The following is a 23371-nucleotide window of genomic DNA, read 5'->3' as shown; positions in this document are numbered from 1 at the left end:
TGTGCTTATCTTCTCCAATAGTCTGGGTGAATGGAAAGCCACCCTTCCTGGGTGAATGGAATAGGGCAGGGAGGCAAGTCTGTGATTCCCTGGAGTATGTGAGGCTGTAGCTTCTTGGCTAAACAAGCAGACTTATGCACCCTAGTTGATTATGCGCAACAATGTCTGATTCCCTTTGTTTCTGTTCTTTATTAATAACCAGCTACCTAGGCTAACATTAACTGTGCTGTTCACCCTTTAGAGACACTGTATGCCAAGCATTCTCCAGCCTTCTCTGTGACCCTAGGAGTCATCCTCTCCTCTGAGTTCCCACTGCAGCCTGTATGCTGCAGTAATACATGATCACATCGTTATGTGTCTACTTGTTTATCTGTCAGTCTTCCTTATCAAATCCTCAAAGACAGAGATTTTATTATGTCATCTTTGCAGCACCTTGCACAGTGCCAGGCATGTAATAATAGCTCCATCAAACTTGCTGAATACATGAATGAATCATTGGATATTACTCAATCTTTGATGTCCTAGGTAAAAATGTCCTGGATGTAGGCAAAATGTTCTTTCCTCTCGCTGTTTTCTGTAGCAGTTTTCCCCTTCTGCACTTTTTTCCCTGGATACACTTCACCCTGTGTAGCACAGAACCGAGGGGCTGCTGCTTCCTCCAGCAGCTGCTCCGTCCTTGTCACTCCCCTGCAACCTTCTTCCTGAGCCTCGGGCCCAGTCTGACACCTTGCTGCACCTCCTCTCCCTGCGTTTACAGAGGGTGCGTCTGCATTGTCTGCCTCCAGTACCAAGGCTGCAGATCTCAGGAGGCCAGAAAACGACCCTGACTGCTAAAGTAAACCAACCTCCTGCATCAGCACATTGCTACTTAATTTTACCAATCATGCTTTTTTCACTCTATTCTCTATGAGAAGGGAATGTTTATCTCCATAAAGAAGTATTTCATTAAAAAAGAATAGGTTGGTTTCCTGCTTGAAAATCTTTACCACATGTTTATATGCCTGGCTCAGTTCTGTCTGGGATTGGGTGGGGGGGGGGGGGGGGGGTTAGTAGGAAACATGTTACTCCTTTCTGACTGTTATATATTTATGGTTTTGAAAATGCCCAGTCCCCTGGAGGGAAGTAATGTTACTAATTTTTTCATTGACCTTCAAATGGGCTTAAATACTGATTTCCCAGACTTTTGACATAATATATTCTGCACAGTGTGAATCAGAGGTTAAAATTCTACATGCAAATGGGGTGTATGGGTAAGAGGTCGAGGAGATTCATATTCAGGGCTCAGAATTAAGAACAAGCACCAAGCATTAGAAATGCAAATAAAAACTACAATGAGATATCGCCTCACACCTGTCAGAATAGCTAATGTCAATAAACTCAACAAACAACAAGTGCTGATGAGGACATCTAGAAAAGGGAACCCTCATTCATTGTTGATGGGAATGCAGATTGATGTAGCCACTGTGCAAAGCAGTATGGAGTTACCTCAAAAAAATTGAAAATGGAACTGCCTTATGACCTAGCAATCCCACTTCTGGGACTACCTAAAAAAAATCCCTATGATCATTATAATGTTATTTACAGTAGCCAAGCTATGGAAGCAGCCCAAGCACCTATCAGTAGATAAATGGATAAAAAAGCTGTGGCACATTTACACAATGAAATACTACTCAGCTGTAAAAAAAAAGAAAAGGAAGAAAATCTTACCCTTTGTGACAGCATGTATGCATCTGGAGAGTATTATGCTAAGTGAAATAAGCCAGAGAAAGACAAGTACCATATGAGTTCACTTATATGTGAAATCTAATGAACAAAATAAACTAACAAATGACATAGAGACAGATGCATGGATACTGAGAACAGAGTGACAGCTGTCAGAGAGGAGGGGAATTGAGGGGCTAGGTGAAAAGGCTAAGGGATTAAGCAAAACCTCCCCAAAGCTCATAGACAGAGACAACAGTATGGTGATTACCAGAGGGGACGGGGGTGGGGGGTGGGGGGAGGGAAAAGAGGGTACCAGGGGTATAAGTGGTGATGAAAGAAGGCTTGCCTTGGGGTTGTGAACACACAATACAATATACAGATGTATTACAGAATTGTACAACTGATGTCTACATAATTTTCTTAACTAATGTCACCCCAATAGACTCAGTTAAAAAAGACAAGCAGAAAGATTTGTCAATGGATGTGAGCAAAAACAAGGCAGAGGTGACAAGGGTGCAGTAGTCTTTGATAACATGATCCTGCAATTTTTACGTGTTTAGGAATACATTTATAATATTTGTACTTATCTTTCTCAAAGTAATGTGCTCCTTTAGTCTGAGGTCTCATGTCTTTATTCTCTTTTGGAAATTTCTACCCATTTTCTCTTCATACTCAGGTATTTTCATTCTATCTTCTAATTTTCTTAACTCTTCTTTCATATTTTCTATCTTTTATTTGTCTGTGCTGTATTCTGGGTTATCTCCATAAATTTGTCTTTCAGTTCACTAAAACTATTATTTAACAAGTCCATAGAGTTTTGTAAGTGACTCTTATTTTCTTTTTATGTTTTTGTAATCATCCAACTTCTTTCAAGTTTAATGACCTGCTCTTTTAAAAAATACATATTCAATTTCTTTGAACATCTAAAATATATTTATATTGAAGTCCCCTTCAGATTGCTTTATTGTACAGTTGTGAAATCTCCACTTTGTTAGGATTAAGGTTTCTCTTGTTGGCCACTGAAATTTGTTATATAATTTCTGCCTATGAATTCAATTTCCGGGAAAGTTAACTTTCCTAGCAGTTTCACATGGGCCTGGGAGGCAGCTCTGAGGGATGTTTTCATATGGCCTCTCCTGAGGTTTTGAACTGCTGTGTATTTTAGTTTGAGATTTCTGCATAATGTGCGTAGTGTGAATTTAGATGCGCTTGAGCATAGATTTGATTCCTCCACGTGGACTATTTCCTCCTCACCCCAGGCTGCCTCTGGGTTCTGTTGCAGGCCTGTTGGCCCCATGGCAGGATGATTCTTTCTCGCCTTCTCCCGTTAGGCAGGGAGCAGAACGCCTGCACTTTGAGTCTTCTCTCCACAAAGCATTAAGGCCCTGATCATAAAATCCTGGCACCTCGTGGGCAGGGCAACTTTAATTTCTTTTTTACTCTGAGCTTCAAATTCCTTCTGTCCTTATGTTATCTAAATGCTTGTTTTAATGTGGAGCTTGGCTACATATTATTAAAATAATTCAAAATGTTTTATTGAGATTTCTATTTTGTTGTTGTTGTTTTTGTTGGAGGGAGGAAGGGGTTGTTCCTTCGGAGTCCACCATCTTAACTAGAAGTCATTTTGGCTTATTTTTACCCTCAACATATTTTTTACGCTAGTACAGAGTAGGTGCTTAAGAAATGTTTGTTGAATTGTTGTGTAATTAAAATGTATATCATACACTGGCCAAGTTGAATCCTGTATAAGGGAGATTTAAACCAACATTATGGAAAACATATAGAACAAGAAGCTAATGCTGTTTTTGGTGATATTTCAATTTGGTTACTCATCTTATACTGGAATTTTTTCTTTTTTTCACCACTTACTGCCTGTTAGGTTTTTCTGAGAAACTGAATCTTTATAGTTCTGTACTTAAGTGAAGGTGTCCTGGGCTTTGGTCTCAGCAGATTTGGGTTTAATTCCAGCTGAGCCTTGCCTGGATGTTCAAGGCACATAGTAGACACTCAATAATCACTTGTTGAAAGACATGAAAGAATGAATAATTTTACTGAATATCAGTTCCTCCTAAGTATGGATAATAATAGTAACCACCTCGTACGGCTTTGAAAATTGAGTGAGCTCATCTGTGTAAAGAATCCAGCATAGTGTTTAGTGTAGAGTAAGGGCTTATAAATGTTCGCTAATTTTATTCCACAGAGTTACATGAAAGGCCTATCTTGGGACACAGATATAGAAGAATTGAAGTAATTATGCATTCTTTTTCTTTCATCTCCCCTATCACTTCCATTATCAAAATCTTCTTTTTTATAGGGTTGTATTGATAGATGGTAATAGTTTCCAATTTGAATTCATAGTCTGTGGTTTGCTCCCAGCCTAAATTTCTGGGAAAATAATCTCACTTTTTACACATTAATAACAATGGAATGGCTGACTTTCAGGTAAGTATTTATTACATTATTAGAAAAATGTAATCAAGAACATAGAAACTACAAGTCTATCATCTCTGCATGAATGGAGATACCATATTGTATTATTCTAAAGGAAAAAAGACTATTTTTTATTGAATAGATTCTAAAAACACGTAAAAATACAAATTTCCTTGAGTTCATTCTGATTTTCACTGAAAACCTTTTTAAGAGAGTTAAATATCTTAAAGAAAATTATATCATCATATAGTTTTGTGCTATTATATTCCCTTTAATATTCAGCTACAATTTATGTAATTTAAACTATACATTTTAAAATTCTATTGTACTACCCAGCTTGATAATAAATACAGAAAGTTATACTGCCATCTTGTGGAAAAGATGCAAAATTGCATTGTCTTACGTTTTAATAAATTGAAATAGGTGGAAAAGATACAGAGCTAAAGAATTATGTGTAATAAAGATTAATCAGAATATTTCTGCTAACTTAGCTAGATTTGATGATAAAAATATAGAATATAGGTAGGTTTTCCACTCCCAGGTTTTTCTGTGGCATGGATAATAACCAGAAAGGGAAGGTTAGCATGCTGAATTGAAGCCATGCAGGAGGAATTACCAATTTCAGGCCATTTTGATTACAGAGGGAGAAAGAAGAGAAACAAATAATTCTCGATGCTATGAACTGCAGAGCCGTGTACATGACCGAACCAACGATGTCACCACACACAACTGAGAGGAGAGGGAGTTGTTCACAACACCCAAAGAACACCTGCACTGTGTACTCCCCAGAGCCTACACAAGGCAGCGACACCTTCCAGTTGTCATAGAAAAAGAATCTGGGGAGCTGACAGAGGTTATGGTATCTTACAGAAAACAGTTGTCCTGAATGAATAAAAGGAACTCCAGAATATTTTTGTTACAGAAAGAGCCAAGAAACATTTTTTAGGCTCAATATGAAGCATATTATAGAGAAGTTCAAAGCTCTCTGAACGATATGATGCAACAGACAAAGCTGTCGTTTGACCACCCATTCAGGAACACTGTCCTTGCCTGCTTATGTCAGAACACCCCACCTGCAGGCATGCTGGAGCAGCTGGACATGGTCATCAGGAGAGTCCCGAGATCTGGTGTAGAAACCACCACCAGAAACAGACTGGTATTTGAGGTTTAACAGGGGGCAAACTGGAAAGAGCATAGAGAGAGAGAAAGAAGATGATGAAAGGACAATCTGGGAAGCAGTGAGGGGTGGGATGTGACTAGATCCAGTGAAAGTACACTAATAGCACTTAAAATGGAATCTCATTATTTGTGGTATCATTTTGGTGGTCAAAATATAGCTTCTAAGAAGTATGCTGAAGAAAATACCAAGGACAAAGAAAAAACGAGAGAATAATAATACTGAAAGTCTTTATTTGAAAAAAAATTGGTCCATTCCCTTATAATCCTGCTCCTATTACCAATATTTTTAGTTCCTTCACTGATTTAAAGGTCTATGGGAATTGTCAGCTACATAATGTCCTTGTCTCTGCTGCCTCCTATATGTTTAAGGAAGTGGCCGTGCTCAGGCAGTGAGGCATGAAACCAAAGGAATTGTATTCCTGAAACCTTGCTTTGAATTTTCTTGCCTTCATGGATTTAACTTAGATCCTTTAATGCTATAATAATTTGGTTTCATAGTGAATGTCCTTTGGGCTTCCATTGTCATTTATTTTTTTAAAGAAGTTTTTCATGAGTTCAAAATAATCCTTTTGGTGAAAATGCAATTCAATTATAGTGACAGCATAAAAGGAGCCCAACATGATACAATTCTCTAGTGAGATCAGATTTATTGCTAAACCTGGATGAGTTTATAAAACCAAAATTTGTATTTGCATTTTGAGACACTCAACTGAAAGGCTTGATCAGAACCTAAAGCATCAAATAAAAGTGAATCATCTATATAAGGCAGAGCTGAATTAAGAGTTTAAGTGACTCATCTAGGAGTTTAGTGACTCATAAGTTGCCATGGCACAGCCATTTACCTTGGTTTGAAAGCATGTTTATTAGATACCAGATTTTTCCCAACGCGCTTGCACTCATAGGCAGAGGAGAAAATGTCCAATTCCTTCCATTTATGGGGGAACACCCACTCCCAACCCTACCACAGCGTTGACTCGATTGTACTGTAACTAGTTTTATTTTTAACCACATTATTCTCTGAATACCTAACTGCTGACACAACATTCAAATCATGGCTTCACCAGTTCATGGCAATGTGACCTTAACCTCTCTGTCTCAATTATATTCAACCTACAAAATTGGGTGATTTTAGTACCTGTCTCATAGGCTTTTATGAGAGAACTGTGCTGGACATATTTTAATGTCCATATTTAACACTCTCTATAAGTTGTCGAGGACCGCCCTGCCTGGTCTCAGGAAGCTGTAACCCCCCGTGACTATGGCTGAGTAAGAGGCCTCTGAACCAGGAGACACTAAGGAGACAAAACTTATTTCCCTGGCTTGGATGGCAGTCAATGACGGGTAACAATTCTCTTGGGTAGAGAATGAATCTAAGACAGGTGTGTTCACGAAGGAATAACAGGGACAAGACTCACGGGGCTGTGGAAATAACAGGGTGATCGGCATCAATCATCAATTTTGTCAATGCCTGAGTCCTTGATAAATCCAACTCTCCCAGCTGCCTTTGTCTCCTCTGCCCACCTCAGGCCCTTGGAAGTAACAGGGACAGTACAGTCCAGACCAGAAACGGAAGACTCCTGGGGTAATCAGGCCTAAGACATAGAATATGAAAGACCCTGTCAAATCTGCTTGCTGGAGGATGCCCTTTAATTAGAATATGAAGTCACGGGCAGGAAACAGAAATAAGCTTTAAGTCCTGTAGTCATTTTAAATGATAAACCCCCAAAATCTCTGGCTTAGGATCCCAGTAGGAAATCTGCCAGCACCTTTCAAAAGCTAACTACTTGTAATTTACAAACCGTATTGGTATTCAAGAATAAAACCCTGCTTGTGGGGGGGGGGGATGAGGAGGCACTCCCCATGAGAGGGATGGCACCCTCCAGGAGAGAGGGTGGCCAAGGCGCTCCCCACGTGAGGAGTGGCCCTGCTGTCCTGATTCCCCTACAGGACCTGGTTGTCTCCGTATGTTTTTTTCATGTTTTGACAAACCATCCACAGCGTTCCGTGCTCACTGCAGGCAAGTGGGCACTCATCAATAAGCGTTAGCTATTATTATTACATACACAAAGAATCAAAATATAAATGTACAGTTCGGATATGTACATGTTTACTAGTGGTGTTCATGAGGATGAGATCATAGAGCTCAGCATTGTATGAGATCATAGAATTTGGCATTGGATGTCTGGAGAACTGAATTTCCTGAAGGGTGATTGATGACCAAAAATAAGAAGTTAGAAGCCGGAATGAGGGGATTCTATACAGGTTTACGTGGAACAAAGGAGTTATATTAAGGAAATAGAGGTACAGAGAGATGCTTTTGTAGACAGAGAAGAAAGAGTATTTGTTGTGAAGGTGTTTAGCAAATGTTTGTAGCAGGAGTTGATGGCAGAGGTTTAAAGTAGGACCAGAAATACTGAAATGAATCAGGAGGTTACTGAGGAAGCAGCATGGTCCAGAGAAATTTGGGAACCCTACTTCCATTCCCAGTTTCTCCTATGTTTATCATAGCATCTATAAATCTTTATGGCTTGAACTTAATTGCTTATATTCCCATCTTCCTTTATTGGTATGCAAAGTGGATCTCACTGGGAGCAGTGTGGGTCTCACCTGGGAGCCTATTAGAAATGCAGACTCTCAGGCTGCACTGCCTTTTTATCCCCCTTTTAACAAGATGCCCAGGTGTTTTCTGTGCATGTTACAGTTTGAGAAGCACCACTTTCATAGACCTTAAGCTTTTAGCGTGGTGCCTGGAGCTTAGTTAATGCTCAATGGATGTGTATTAAGTGAATTAAGTTGAATTCTTGAAGGCCACCAAATCACACTTCAGGTGGAGATGAAAAAAGTGACTTTAACCCCAAACTATCTTGACCTAGAGCTAAACATCTATGCTGAATACAGAAACTAAGAAAAATAACCTGCCTTGCCTGACAGGTAGAAGAAGTAAGGTTCCGTAGAAGAAAAGACAGGGTGATTAAGGATTGGAGCTAGTGTGCAGGTGAACCCTAGGAAGGAAGCCCAGGAAATAGCCCACAGTGACCCCATGAATACAGTTTGTATCACGAGAAGTCGTCCATAGCAATATGATACACTGTGTTCTTTCTAAAATTTAAATTATATTTTATTATTCGTGCTTTTACAGTTGTCCCAATTTTTTCCCCCTTTTCCTGCTCCACCCAGATCCCCTACTCCCTCAGGTAATCCCCACACCATTGACCATGTCCATGGGTCATACATACATGTTCTTTGGCTACTACATTTCCTATGCTGTACTTTACATCCCCATGAGTATTCTGTAATGACCAACTTGTATTTTCTAACAACTTCATCTTTTTTGCCCACCTCCCCCCAACCCCATTCCATCTGGCAACCATCTAAACACTCTCTGAATCTATGATTCTGTTTCTGTTCTACTTGTTTATTTTTTTAGATTAAATTATTATTATTTATTACTACTACTATTATTATTATTATTATTATCTCCAAACCATTGATTTCTCCTGACTGTTGAAGTGAGAGGCCCCTGGGAGCAGGATAGGCAAATACTGCGGGCGGCGAGGTCTGGATTCTGGTCCAGCAGGATAGGGGCAGCGTGGCCCTCAGGCGAAGGTGTAGCTGCTCCAGCCCACGTTGGCTGCATTCATGTCCTAGTAGTTGATGTAGACCCTGTCCCGGCTGATGTGCAGGCACTGGGCCAGCAGGCCACAAAGCAGCTTGCTGTAGGTGCGGTTCTTCGCGCTGTGGTCTTGCCCATGCGGTGCAGGCTGCAGAGCGCGCACGGCTTGATCGAACCACGGAAAACCATGAGCTGGTCCGGAACTACGTGCACCGAGATATACTGGGTGGGTTTGCCCGTGGCCTGTGCCAGATGCTGGGTGAGCTCAGAGAGGAGTCCGACCCGCACCAAGGTGTGGGGCACGTTGGTGTTCACCTCGAACATTGGCATGATAGAGGGAGGACGGGGAGGACTGGGACACAGTTAGATTAAATTATTGATAGATATATACTTATTGCCATTTTATTGTTTATATTTTTTATCTTAAAGAAAGACCCTTTAACATTTCATATAATACTGGTTTGGTGATGATGAACTTCTTCAGCATTTTCTTGTCTGGGAAGCTCTTTATCTGCCATTCAATTCTAAAGGATAGCTCTATTGGGTAAAGTAATCTTGGGTGTAGGTCCTTGCTTTTCATCATTTTAAATATTTCTCACCAATCCCTTCTAGCCTACAAAATTTTTTTTGAGAAGTCAGCTGATTGTCTTATGGTAAGTAACCCTTGTAGGTAACTACCTGCTTTTCTCTTGCTACTTTTAAGATTCTCTCTTTGTCTTTAACCTTTTGCATTTCAATTTGATGTGTCCTAGTGTGGGCTTCTTTGGGTTCATCTTGTTTGGGACTCTGAGTTTCTGGACTCATATGTCTATTTCCTTCAGCAAGTTAGGGAAGTTTTCTGTCATTTTTTCAAATAGGTTGTCTTGCTTTCTTTCTTCTTTTGGCAACCCCATGATGCAAATGTTGGTACACTCGAAGCTGTCCCAGGGGCTCCTTATATTACATTCATTTTTAAAATTTTTCTTCTTGCTGTTTGGATTGGGTGTTTTTTGCTTCTTTATATTCCAAATTGCTCATTTGATTCTTGGCTTCATAACTGTAGTGCTGATTCCCTGTAAATTGTTCTTCTTTTCAGTTAGTTTATCTTTCATTTCTGACTGGTTCTATTTTATGGTTTCCATGACCTTTTGTATAGTGTTGAAGTTCTCTCCTAGTTCATCTACTCTTTAAGTTCATTGAGCATCTTTATAGCCAATGTTTTGAACTCTGCATCTAGTACATTGCTTGTCTTCATTTTGTTTATTCTGGAGTTTTATTCTGTTCTTTCATTTGGAACATGTTTCTTTGCCTCATTTTGGCAGCCTCCCTATCTTTGTTTTTATGTTTTAAGTAGAGCTCCTAAAACTTCCTTGCTTGGTAGAGTGGCCTAATGTAGTAGGTGTCCTTTAGGGTCCAGTGACATAGCCTCTCCTATAACCCAAGTTGGGTTCAAGGTGCACCCACTGTGAAGGCTGTGTACCCCCTCCTCTTGTAGTTGAGCCTTGATTTCTGCTGGCACATCAGTGGGAATAATTTACCCAGGTCAATTAGCTGCAGGGACTGTCACCACTGACCACCAACCTCTGACCACTATGGGGGATAAGCTATGTAGGGGTCCGTCCACTCCACAGAACAGGACTTACTGCAGCAAGGCTCTGGTGCCTCCACCCCTTGAGTGTGTCACTTGTGGAGGGGACTGGGTGGTGGTACTCCAACATTATCTGTAGCTGTCCACTGGTGGGCAGGCTCTGGGCCTCTGGGAAGTTGTACGCCAAGGTCAGCAACCATCTGTGTTATGTCTGTGGCTACCCGGCATATGCTACAAAGTGATAAGCTGATGACTGCTGCTTGTGCTGGGCTTGGAGGTGCCCAAGCAAGGCCAAGCTGTGCACCAAGGGTAACTGCTGCCAGTACCAGGCTGGTGCTACTTAGCAAGAGGTATTGGGATCCTTGAGGCCAGATGCTGCTTGTTTGTGAGAATTTAAGTAAATCAGAGGCATCAGCCAAGACAAATCATTTGTATGGAAAAACCACTAGAAACAGCTTGGGTGGGCCCAAAAGTTTGGTGGGGTGGAGCCTCAGGGAATCACCAGGGTGGGGAAAATGCTGTAAACAGGGTTGATGGCATCTCAGATATGTCACCTGCCAGCAGGCTCTGTGAGGGGAAGGCTCAGAAAATAACAATGGCCTCTGCTAGCACTTCTGTCTGGGAGAAAGCTACCCCCCCCAGCTCTCACCTTAATGCCAGACACTTCAGTTCTTTCCTGTATGCCCTTGGTGCCTTTTGAGTTGCTGCACCAGTGCTGGATTTCAGAGAGAGTAAGTGTGAGTAAGTCTGTGTGGGTCCTTTAAGAGGAACTGCCTGGGGCTCCAGAAGTTTCTGTTTTCCACAACCTCAATCCCTGCTGGTTTTTATAGCCAGAAGTTAGGGAGACTCAGCTTCGTGGCATTGAAACCCTGGGCTAGAGGGCCTGGTGTGGGACTAGACCCTTTGCTCCCGAGATAACCAACGTGAATTTTTATCTGCCACACATGGGTGTCAAGCCAGCCTGTTATGCATCTCTGCCCCTCCTACCAGTCTCAACGTGGTTTCTTTTTTCTTTTTTTTTTAAAGATTTTATTTATTTATTTTTAGAGAGATAAGGGAGGGAGATAGAGAGAGAGAAACATCAATGTGTGGTTGCTGGGGGTTATGGCCTGCAACCCAGGAATGTACCCTGGCTGGGAATCGAACCTGCGACACTTCGCAGATTCGATTCAATCCCGCGTTCGCAGGATTCGGTTCGCAGCCCGCGTTCAATCCACTGAGCTATGCCAGCCAGGGTTTCAACGTGGTTTCTTCATTAATTTTCTAGTTGTAGGACATTCAGCTCTGTTTCTGGTGGTTCTGAATAATGTTTTTTCTGTAGTTTAGATATAATTTTTATGTGGTTGTGTGAGGAGGCAAGCCCTGTTGACCTCTGCCGCCATCTTGCTGAAGTCCTGATATGTTGTGTTCTTAAAACACTTGATGCCTTGGGGCCTACACTGTGTAGCAGTGGCAGAGACATGAGTTTGGGACAGGCATTGCAGCCCTACTTTGGGGGGAGGTGGGGTATCAGGGAACTTTGTTTAAAAGATTGCTTTAGGATCTTAAATTGCAAGAGTATTAAGCAGAAGAGGCCCCCACTCCACCCATTTCTTCCTAGACCACATTCTTGGAGGCACAAAGAAGCAGCCACTTAAACACATACTAATTCATCTGAACAACTGCTCTTGGAGTTGGCCCTAACTCCTTGGATATGTTGACAACACTTTTGAAGTGTTCACTCAAATTTAAAATACTCATTTCTGAGACTTCCTTTTCTAAAGTACTTTTAAAGCAGTATCCCTCACCTAAGTTAGCTTTGAAAAAACAGTCACTTTCCATCTTTCCCCTGCATATAACTTGCCCCTAAGTTTTGTCTAATCTGTCTTGCATAATATTCTCCCTTTACATTTCTAAGACTACTGCTTTCATTCAGTGTTGGAAACAGTCTTCTCACTGGGAATTTAGCATCAGGGTTGGAAATTTAGTCAGGTGAAGCTTGTCTTGACTTGCTGCTTCATCCCTTATACATGTGGGACCTGGAATTACTAACCTGTTTAGATTTCATTTGTAAAATGGGGATAATGGTAGTACTTACCTCACAGAGGTTCTATGAAAATCAAGAGAGCAAAGTGCATGATAGTGTCTGCCATATTGGTAGTGTATGCATCTGTTCCTTAGTTTAAAACTTTTTCACAAGATTTGCCCAATAATTGTTTTTCTGCTGCCTGCCTTTATTTTCATCACTGCATTAACTCATCCCCATTGAAACCCCTTACAAATCTTCCTAAAACATTTCCCTGAGCATCAGTTAGAATGGTGTGGCCACAAATGACAGGAAACCTGACCAATACTGGCTTCAGCTATGATACATCTATAGCTTGCTTAACTGGTCACCTGGGAGTAGGCAGGCCCAGAATTGATTCAACAGCTCAAAAATGTCATCAAAGACCCAGATTTCTTGAATCTTCCCACTTAGTCATCCTTAGTATGTGAGAGACATCTTTCTTCATGGACCCAACGTTGCTGCTGAAGCTTTACACATCCAGTCCCTACACAACAGAATTCACAGCATGAGTTCAGCAAGGGAAGCCAGATGTAAAAGGATATAAAGCAAAATGATTTTCTCCTTGTATCTTTCTCTTTAAAAATGTTTTATTTCTCAGAAGCACCCAGCAGATTTCCCTCACAGCTCATTGCTTGGACTTGTGTTACACTGTAAGAGTTTTGACCCATTAAAGCTAGGCACAACCAAGGAGGGAGCGATCGTAGGGAGGCTACTAACATAGTCTGCCACACTCTCATCTTGCCTGGCTTCAAAACCCTTTAGTGGCACCTCATTGCCTGTCAAAAAAGCTCTGGTCTTATTAGTTAGGTATTGAGATTTCTCCATGACTCAGCCCTTCCATGGACTCATCTCTGTGGGCCTGCTCCATAAATCTATACTGGCGCCAAGCCATCCTCTTGTGTTTTCCTGCCCTTCCTTCACCATGTTTTATTGCCTATATGTTTATCATTTCTCCCTCTTCCAGCCACCACAACACACATGCTTGTATTTTCAAACAATATGCTGTCTGACTCCTTACTGTAGTACTTTTCAGGTATAAGTCTTCTTTAAGTTTTTGCTTAAATGAATGAAAGTGTATTTGTATAAATTGGCAAATAAAAGTAGCCAATCCATGTAACATGCACCCTACACCCACTTCTCTCTCCCTAAATTTAAACCCAAGAAACAAAATTGTATATTCTATGTACATTAAAATATCTGGATATCTTCCTCAATCTTCTTCAATTTGCCTTAGCTGTGTAGTTTTTTATTCATTCAACAACAACAAATACTTATGTTAATTGAGCACGTACTACTTGTATGTGTCAAGCAATATTATAAGTCACAATACTTTTGGCCCCATTAACCACTTCAATAGAAAGTGGCTTAAATATTTAGTGATTTTTATTGTCTTCTTAACAATGGTAGGTGATGGCTAGGTGGGTATAGTAGCATAATGATTCCAGGTCTCAGGATTGCTATCTCTGCAATTGTCTTGACCTTGTGGTTGCAGTACGGTGGCTGCAATTCCAGACTACATCACTATACAGCCTGCAGAAGATTTTCCAGGTTTCTCACTGTATCTCAATGATTAGCATTGGATTACATGCTTGTCCCATCTCCCCTGAAATCCAGAATTTCACGATACCTGAACCAAATTGGGATTCTGCTAGTAAGAAAGAAGGAAAGGGAAGTGGTTTTGAGTCTCCAACAAAAATTGTTTCCCCAGATGAGTAATACAGAGATGAATAAAAAGGGTCATGGTTCTGACCCTCTTCTTGAGACTGACTCCTACCAAGGGAGACAGATAATAAATTAAAAATAAGATTATATATTGTGATAAGTGATAAAAAGGAAATAAATAAGGATCTGTGCAGTAGACTGATGTCTGTTTAAAGCAAGGTGTTTCTGGAAACATCCCTCTACAGGAGTGACATTTAAAGTGAGACCAAAGAATGACAATGTATCAGTCCTATGAAAAGAATGTATTTGTATTAATCATGTTTTTAAAAAATTTTTCTACATCTTGTGATGTTTCCATATTTAAGGGGCCTTACGGACCCACAAAAGACTACCAGGACTACCCAGTTCTTAGACATAGCAAAGTGGCCAGCTGGGAGCATTCCTTTCATATGAGGACCATCGTACTAAAATCTGCACTCCCACATACCCACTTATCTGTTCCTCACATGCCAAGCCAATATTTTCCCTGCCCTAAATTATCCCACAGCAGGTACAGGCTACAAGAGATGACGTGTAGCCCAGAGCCCTCCAGAGCAATTTAAACCAGCCAGTCCTGCACTGTTCGCCCCACCCTGCCTCTCTTCTCCTCTGGCCAAGGCTTCCTCCTCACTCCTGGCTTTGCCACCTGACCAAAACTGGCACTTCCCCTTTGGCCCTGTGTGGTGTGGGCCCTTTCTCTTGGGAAATATAAGTAATAAAAAGTCTTTTTCAAATGGCCTTAGCTTCTCCATGTTGTCACTCATCACTGAATAGTATGGAAGCAAGTATGAAGACTTTTGGTAGACACTGGAGAAGAAAAAGGGAAGCAAGTTGGCTGCTGGTCAGTTGGTATAAGATTGGAGAGAAGTGAGGACTTCTAGCTGTCCACCAAAACCCATTTTCCTCATGTTCAAGTTTGAGAACCACGATTACAGGAGAGAGAGGAGATAGGAAATGGAAGAAGCATGAGCTCCTGAATGCCCACATGGAATAGAGCTGGGTATATGAATCTGGAGCTCAGGAGAAAAGCTTGGGTGGGAGATTATCAACTTAGGGTGATATTAACAGCCATAGAAATGAGCAGGAAAGCCTAGGGAAAGATGTAAAGAGAGAAATAAAAAGGACCAAAGATTGAGGCCTGGATAACTGCATCATTTAGAAGGAAAGGGAGGAAGAGGAGCCTGAAAAGCAGTCTGAGAGGTAGGAACTAGAGATCTTGAAAGCAAGCTGAGAGTGTGATCCCAGGGAAGTCAAGCAGGTAGGGTGTTTCACCGAGGGAGCTGAGGCCTCCTTTGCTCAGTGCAGAATCCTCACAGAGCAGCAGCAATGCATTGTTGGAGAGCTGGCTCCTGACTCAAGTGTGAATTATACCAAATTGAAAGTAAACCCACCCTGTTGCCTATGCTTGACACAAGAATGAATGTGAAGCCCAGTTCTGTCTAAGAAGATGCAAGAAGAAGTGTGCCAGAGTCTTCTGTGGCTATTCTTCCTTTGTCTTAATTGAGAGCAACAGGAAACTAATGTCTGTCTCTGACACTGGGTGTAAATAATATAGCCTCGATTGTTACTGCCAGTCATTTCATCACTGTGAAGGGACCATGGAGGACATCATTTAAGGCCATAAATTTCCTCATTTGTAAAATTGGGGTAATGCTAATACTTACCTCATAGAGGACGAAGCTGGCATTTTGGACACCTGTGCACAGAGATGAAAGGGAGCAAAGTCCTTGATAACGCAGTTGAGCTGTGGAATCAACCAAAGCAAACTTTCTGTTTCATGAGCTAATACAGTTCCTTGTTGATGAGTCAGTTTAATTTAGGATTTCTGTTACTTGTAGCTGAAAGCAGCTTATCTGATACAGTAATATACAAAGACTATTTTTATTTTTAATTGTCAAAAAGTCACTGATTTATTACAAATTCTGAAGAAAAATTATTTATATGAAATATTATTCAACAAGTATTATAAACCACTTTTCTAATAAAATGAAATCAGCAACCTAATCTTTTAAGACAACAAAAAACCCAGTTTAGGAATAATGGATTAAACATTTTACTTATCTGAGAATGAATATATATTTCCTCTTAATGTATTCTTCTACAATTCAAGTCATATTTTAATATTAAAATCTCACTGAAACTAATTTTTGAACTCTCATTTTGCATAAAAGGAAGTCTATATCTTATCCTTCCTTCAACCTTGAGTAATTGTAAGGGTTGCAAATTAGGTCTATGGAAAGAATGTCTTGAATATTAAATATGCAAAATACTATAAACAGGAAACTATATCCACACAAAGTCAATGGTTTGATTAGTCAAAATATTGATACCTTAATTTCATTTAGAAAATTGATTCATTAAAATACAATGGAGCTTATACTTCAAATTAATTTTATTTACTACTGGAATACTGAGGTTGTAGAAAGAATGCTAATCTGGAAATCAGGAGCTTTATGTATTAGTTCCACCCCTCCCACCAGTAGTGCAGTTTCAAGTACATAATTAACCTCTTGTTACCTTGTGGAAGGAAGGGAGGAGATGTTGATCTTGGTAATCTGGAAAGTTCTTCCAGTTCTATGATTCTGTAATTTAAACTGTGTCTTAAATTTCTAATGTAAAAATAACTGAAGGCACATTTTTAATAAACATGTTATATGAAATGTACTCTATTTCTAATTCCAAACTGGTAATTGTTTTCTATTCATGACTTAGTCTCTTTTAAAATGTTTCTATTGGAGTTATCCACTAGAAGCAGTAGAAAGCTCCCATGTAGATGAGTTTTAATTAAATACCTGTCTACCATGCACCAGAAAGACACATTTTAAAGAGAGGTGTAAATAAATTGTCACAATGAAGAAGTGGAATTTCCTCTTGGTGATGGTAAGAAAAAGGATTAAAATTAAGCACGATTCTTAAACCAACAATGTGTTTCATAAATCATATGATTATAATGCACAATATTCTTATTAAAATGCCACTGTCAACATTCTCACTTACCGTGTGGCAAGTGCTGCATCAGTAGGATTGGTTGTGTGATATGGTGTTTTTGGTGTTTGGTTTATGCTGCAGGGTCTTCTCTGTGACAAACACATTTCATTGGTCCAATGACCAAAGTCAGCCATACGCAAATATGAGCGAGCAGCAATGATGATTTTTTATGTATTTTTCCCTATATTAGTAGACAAATATTATAGTTCTTTCTTTTGACCTACTGTTAGTTCCTTTTATTTCTCTTTACCTACTCCTCAACAAAAGATGTATATATACACATGATTATTAATTTGGAGCATTTTCTTGGTAAGTTCACTGCCTTCTCTAATTTTAAGAGGCAGTAACACTTAACCTTGGCTTGATAAATATGATCCAATTGAGCTAAACTGCTGTTCTTCTGGAACTTAAAAAGTAAAATGCCAATATAAATATGTGGTAATTATCACTAGAACTGTTCATTTTTAACTATTAAATTTAAACAAAGAGCAATCGTTGTTTGTTCATGCAAAACAAACAGTGCCTATTTAAGATCTCTTTGATTAATTTGCTTCCCTGCGTGCAAATTCAGAAGCAAACACTGCCTCAGGCTCAGCACACACATCTATGAAATGAAAAAGCTTTGCTGTCCCAGTCAATTGTTAAAGTTTTCCCAAAGCAGGGCTTTAGTGGTAAATAATGCAGGACCAGCTGGGGGAAGGGAGACCCACTCTCAGGGAACAGACCGACACATCCAAGGCATGGCAGATGCAGCCCAGTTCTAAAACAATTGTCGGAAACAGAGGGGGCTCTGCTGCTAGGGCGAGGGTGGTTGAGTGGGTAGGAAGTGAAACTATTTATAAAGAAACTGTTTTCAGACAGAGTGTCAAATCCTACTAGAAACTGCATCCAGAACAAATGTGATGAGAAGGAGGAAACTTTTTTCACTGAAACTCCTGGCTGAGGCACTGTTGCATGAGGGCCAGACCCACGTCTCCAGGCTGTGCTCAGCGGGTTAGGTCGGCAGCCACAAGAAGGCAGTTGGAGCCAGACAGTAGAGGCTGTTTCGGAGACCCTCAATCTCCCAGTGCCTGCCAGCTTAAATAAAAATCTACAGAAAATAACAATATGTTTTATTTGGTTGGATTTCTTGTAGAAACTGGTGGAAAGTTAAAAATATATGGTAAGGCCATCATGAAGGAACAGTGAAAGCCTTCCCAGAGGAGTTCAGGGAAGTCAGCTGTGGGAATTGCAGGGAGGGTCCAGATGAGTGCTGGCCTGCAGGCAGAAGTTTCTACTAGAGCTGAGGGGCGTGGGAGCCCCAGGGGACTTCTAGGTTACCCAAGAGAAGTGAAATGGTAACTGCCTACTATATACTTTAGGCACTGGCTAGGTCTTTTATGTCACTTGAATCACTCAAACGTGGAAGAGCAGGCTGGGCCCAATCGCTGGGGAGTAGAGCTGGCAGGAGAAGGTACTGGACAGATTGCAGCTGCTGGCAGGAGACACTGCCTGAGCTCCCGTGGGAAGCCGGGGCTCTGATCAGTGAGGTTCAGGTTGCATGTGTGAGTCGGCATCTGTGAGGGAGAGGGGTTGGCCAGGAAACCCAAGCAGAAGCCAGTTAGATAGCCAGCCTCCAGTTACTTATGGGGTTCTCCTAGGTGGATTCGTGGACTCAGCAACTTTGTCTCAGGCTTGGGTATTTTAGATCCTCCTCATTTCTGAGGTGAGAAAGTTGATATATAGATTCAGTTATCTTCTAATTTAATTTTGAGGCTGAGCTGGTGTGAGTGGCCATTGAAACCATCTGGAAAGGGGTTAAAACAGGGACAGGAATTGACATCAAAATGGACAGAGTTCAGTTTCTGAATGGGGGGATAAGACTTGTAAATGCTAACTTATTACAGAACAAGTCAAGATAATATATAACCAATTGGTATCATGTGACAAAGGTTGCATAAGAACTAAAGCATTGGAGAGCTTTGATTCATATATTAAAAACATATTGATAAACTCCCACAGGACAAGAATGACACTACGTATGGAGGACACAAAGATGAGTGACGTGATCCCTTCTTTCAGGAAGATCCCTGTCTGGTGGAGAAACACTATGGGTGGAAAAATAATCAAACCTAGTATGCTATATCAGATGTAAGAGCAAAGTTTAATGACAGCCCAGAGGAGAATACCCAACTGTTGTGCGTGGGTCACCGGCCAGCAGTGACCACGGAACGCTGTGGATGGCTCAACGAAAAACACGCGAGAAAAAACACATGCACAGAGACAGACCAGTTTCTGTGGGGAAGTAGGGACGAAATGGCCACCCCCCCTAGTGGGGAGCGCCTCGATTTACCTTCCATACATGCTTTTATTGGGCTCATTTTGCATAATAATTCAGGTAAAGTACAGTACTTATCAGGGGGAAGTAAGGAACTATAGAAAACAAGGAACTCTGCTGGTCTATTGAGTCGGGGTCAAAGAGCTGTAAGACTTTGAGGAACAAACTAACTTCCTCCTTGGATCCTTCTCATTCAACTGAGAGCATTCTAAACAAAGAAGGTTTCACAGTAATTTACATGTTCTTTCTTAGGCCTGATCACCCAGGGAATCTGCCCTTTTCAGCATAGAGCTGCACCACCCTGTCATTGTTTCAGGCTTAGCACGGGAACTAAGGCAATAAGGAGATTTTCTCCCAGACGATGAGAACACTCAGGCTATGTCAAAGCCGAGGAGCGAGGGTCCGTCACCCTCTTTTGCTGCAGCCCCCCAAGTCCTTCTTTTGGGGAGCCTCCCAAAGTGATTGTGCCTGGCTTAGGTCGTTCCCCCCGTGGGGAATCTTACCCGTCTTTGGCTAACCGACCAAGCTTTTTGGGGTTCAGTTATGAATAAAGCAGCAGAAGCAGCATTCCTGCCAGGGAGATAAGCTTTTGTCTCCTTGCTGGCTTACGGTTCCAAGGGCGTTCCCTTAGCCTTCACCTAGGCGGGGTTTCAGCTTCTGATACCAGTCAGGGCGGTTCCCGACACCCAACTCAGCCTGGGAATCCCCGACAGCTTCCCAGAGAAATAAAGATATATCAAATGCAATGTCAGTATACATTTATATAGAGAGCTGGATAGCTGGGACAAGGGTCCTGAATTTATTGCCAAATCTTTTTAAACCAGCAGTATCTTCTTTCAAATTTCACAAAGAAATATATGCAAGGAACTAATGGCCAGCTTTGGCCATAAATCAGTTGAAGTGAATGATTTTGGACAGACCATGGAGATTATGCCAGCCAAGTGGCCTGTAATGGAAATAACCCCAAAATCCTTCTGTGCCTCCTTCTGTCCTGCCCTTCACCTGTCTCCCACCTCCTCAGGCCGCATCAGGCTGAGGAGGCAGGAGCAGTCTCCTCGGCATTGCACTTCTCTTCAGCAGCACCTCAGGAAACCACAAAGACTGCTTTACTCGGACTTAACTTTTGGCCCTTTGCTCAGACCAGGGAAAAGCTCTTTTCTTCTTACAGTGACCAATAAAATTGACCAATCTTAAGAATATTGCTCTACCTTGGGGGAGAGTTGTGGAGGGAGGACAGGATGGAGAGGGGCCCTGACCTCCCTTGAGATTCTAAGAATGCTGTATGACCTACATTTTGAAGCATGAGGAAACATCAAAATGGGTATTCTCAGCAGAGAAAACAATATGCCAGATTCATGAGGCTGAGAAATCCTAGCAAGTCTAAGGAATGCTAAGGAATGCAGCATGGGTGTGAGGATGGATGATGGGGGATAGCAGGAGGAGGAATCCTAAATACCTGGGGTATTATATGGTAGAGACTGGTGGGCCATCAGATGATTGAAAGAAGCAGTCACCGATCAGATGCTTATTGTAGAACCATTACTTGCTTACATAAAAAGAATACTTAAGCCTATTCTTTGTTTTACAACCTCCCTTAGGTTGTAGGTAAGGGGGGCAAGAAAGCCAGGGCAGAAGAACCCTTCCATGCAGGCATTGGAAGCAGTGTGGGGGAGGCAGCTAATTTCAGAAGGTGGCAAAGAAGAAATACTGTCAGAATCTATCAGGAAATACGTGAGAGATCTGCCAAGCAAAGAATTATAAGATTAAAATTCCATTTTGCTATTAATGACTTATCAGAATTTTTCTGCGCCTTGAAAATTTAGAGGTTGAAAGTCACACCTGGAGTCAGGCTTTCTCCATAAGGCCTATAAATTATAATGTGGTGTCTGATAGTTCCAAACCCTCCATCCTGCTATTTAGTTATCCTGATTTTTCTGCTTGTAATGAACTCGATAAAAGGACTTACTGGCCCTGCTTACATTACAGGTCCAATTGGACCAATAGTTGTATCCAGGAGGGTGTAGTATCACAACTGGCCTACCCTGAAAGTCATGCCTACCTGTGTATCTAGAAACTGAGAGCACCTTTTGTCATTAACAAAGCCAAAATATTTCCACTTTCCTTCTGGCTATATGGTGCAATTGCACTTCCCTGTCCCATTGGAGGAAGTTATGGACATGTGACTTTCTTTGATGAATAAGTGAGCAAAGTGATGGGTGTTAGTTTTAAAAAATAGCTTTATTGAAATATAATTCAAGACATAAAATTCATCTCTTAAATTGTACAATTCAGTGATTTTTAGTGTACTTGCAGAGTTATATAATTATCACCACTAATTCCAGAACATTTTCATTACTCCAAACAGGAACCCAGGTCCATTAGCAGTCACTCCTTATTTCTCTCTTCCTCCATACCCTGCTCATTGCAAATCTATTTTCTGCCTCTATGGATTTGCTCATTTGGGATTTTTTATATAATATTCAGCCTCTGTGACTGGCTTCTTTCACTTAGCATGATGTTTTCAAGGTTCATCCAAGTTGTGGCATGAATCAGTACTTCACTCTTTATGGCTGAATGGTACTGCATTGTATAGATTTACCACATTTTGTCTATCCATTCATCCATTGATGGACATTTCAGTTGTACCCACTTTTTAGCTATTGTGAAAAATGCTGCCATGAACATTTACTTACAGGTGTTTGTGGGGGCATATGTTTTCATTTGTTTTGTGTGTACACCTAGGAGTGGGACTGCTGGATCACATGGTAACCCTGTTTATGTTTTTGAGAAATTACTGACTGAACTATTTTCCAAGGCAGCTGTACCATTTTACATTCCTACCCAGCAATGTACAATGGTTTCAATTTCTCCACCAACACTTCTTATTTTCTGTTCTTTAAATTTAACTTTTTGTGGGCACCTCATTATGACTTTGGTTTCCAATTCCCTAATGACTAAAGATGTTGAGCATCTTTTCAAGTGCTTTTTGGTCAGTTGTATATCTTCTTCTGAGAAATATCTATTCAAATCCTTTGCCCATTTTTTTCCCATTGGGTTGTCTTTTTATTGTTGAATTGTAACAGTTCTTTAAATATTCCAGATACATGTCTGTTTTCAGGTATATGATTTACAAATATGTTCTACTGTTCCATGTTGTGTCTTTTCATTTTCTTTAAATCGAATTTTTTATTTATTGATTTTAGAGAGAGAAAAGAAGGGGGGAGAGAGAGACAGAGACAGAGGGAAAGAACATCAATTTATTGTTCCACTCATTTATACATTCATTGGTTGCTTTTTGTATGTGCCCTGGTGGGGTATCAAACCCCCAAACTTGGCATATCGGGATGATGCTCTAACCAACTGAGATACATGGCCAGAGCTGTCTTTTCACTTTCTTGACAGCATCCTTTGATGCTTAAAGTTTTTCATTTTTAAGGAGGTCCAATTTACCTGTTTTTCTTGTGTTTTTTTTTGTGTGTGTGTCATATACAAGAAACATGAGGTCATGAAGATTTAGTTCTGTTAAGAATTTAAAAAGAAAAGACTCATGGACATGGACAACAGTATAATGTTGGCCAGGAAAAGGGGGGGTAGGAGGAGGTGGAGGAGGGTATGGTGGGGTAAATGGTGATGGGCAGAGACTTGACTTGGGGTAGTGAGCACACAATACAGTGTACAGATGATGTATTGTAGGATTGTGCATCTGAAACCTGTATAATTTTGTTAACCAGTGTCAACCCAACAAATTCACTAAAAAGGCAAAAAATTATGATTTAAGCTTTTACATTTAACATGAATATTTTACATTTACATCTTACACTTATA

General features: G+C 40.8%; 1 pseudogene; it reads right to left on the bottom strand.

Moving 5' to 3' along the window:
- Window positions 1-8795: 8795 nt before the first annotated feature.
- LOC114508967 lies at window positions 8796-9283 on the bottom strand (annotated as a pseudogene).
- Between the last annotated feature and the right edge of the window lie 14088 nt (window positions 9284-23371).

This window comes from Phyllostomus discolor, chromosome 11 (genome assembly GCF_004126475.2).
Source record: "Phyllostomus discolor isolate MPI-MPIP mPhyDis1 chromosome 11, mPhyDis1.pri.v3, whole genome shotgun sequence".
NCBI lineage: Eukaryota > Metazoa > Chordata > Mammalia > Chiroptera > Phyllostomidae > Phyllostomus > Phyllostomus discolor.
This window is presented reverse-complemented; position numbering and strand designations above follow the sequence as displayed.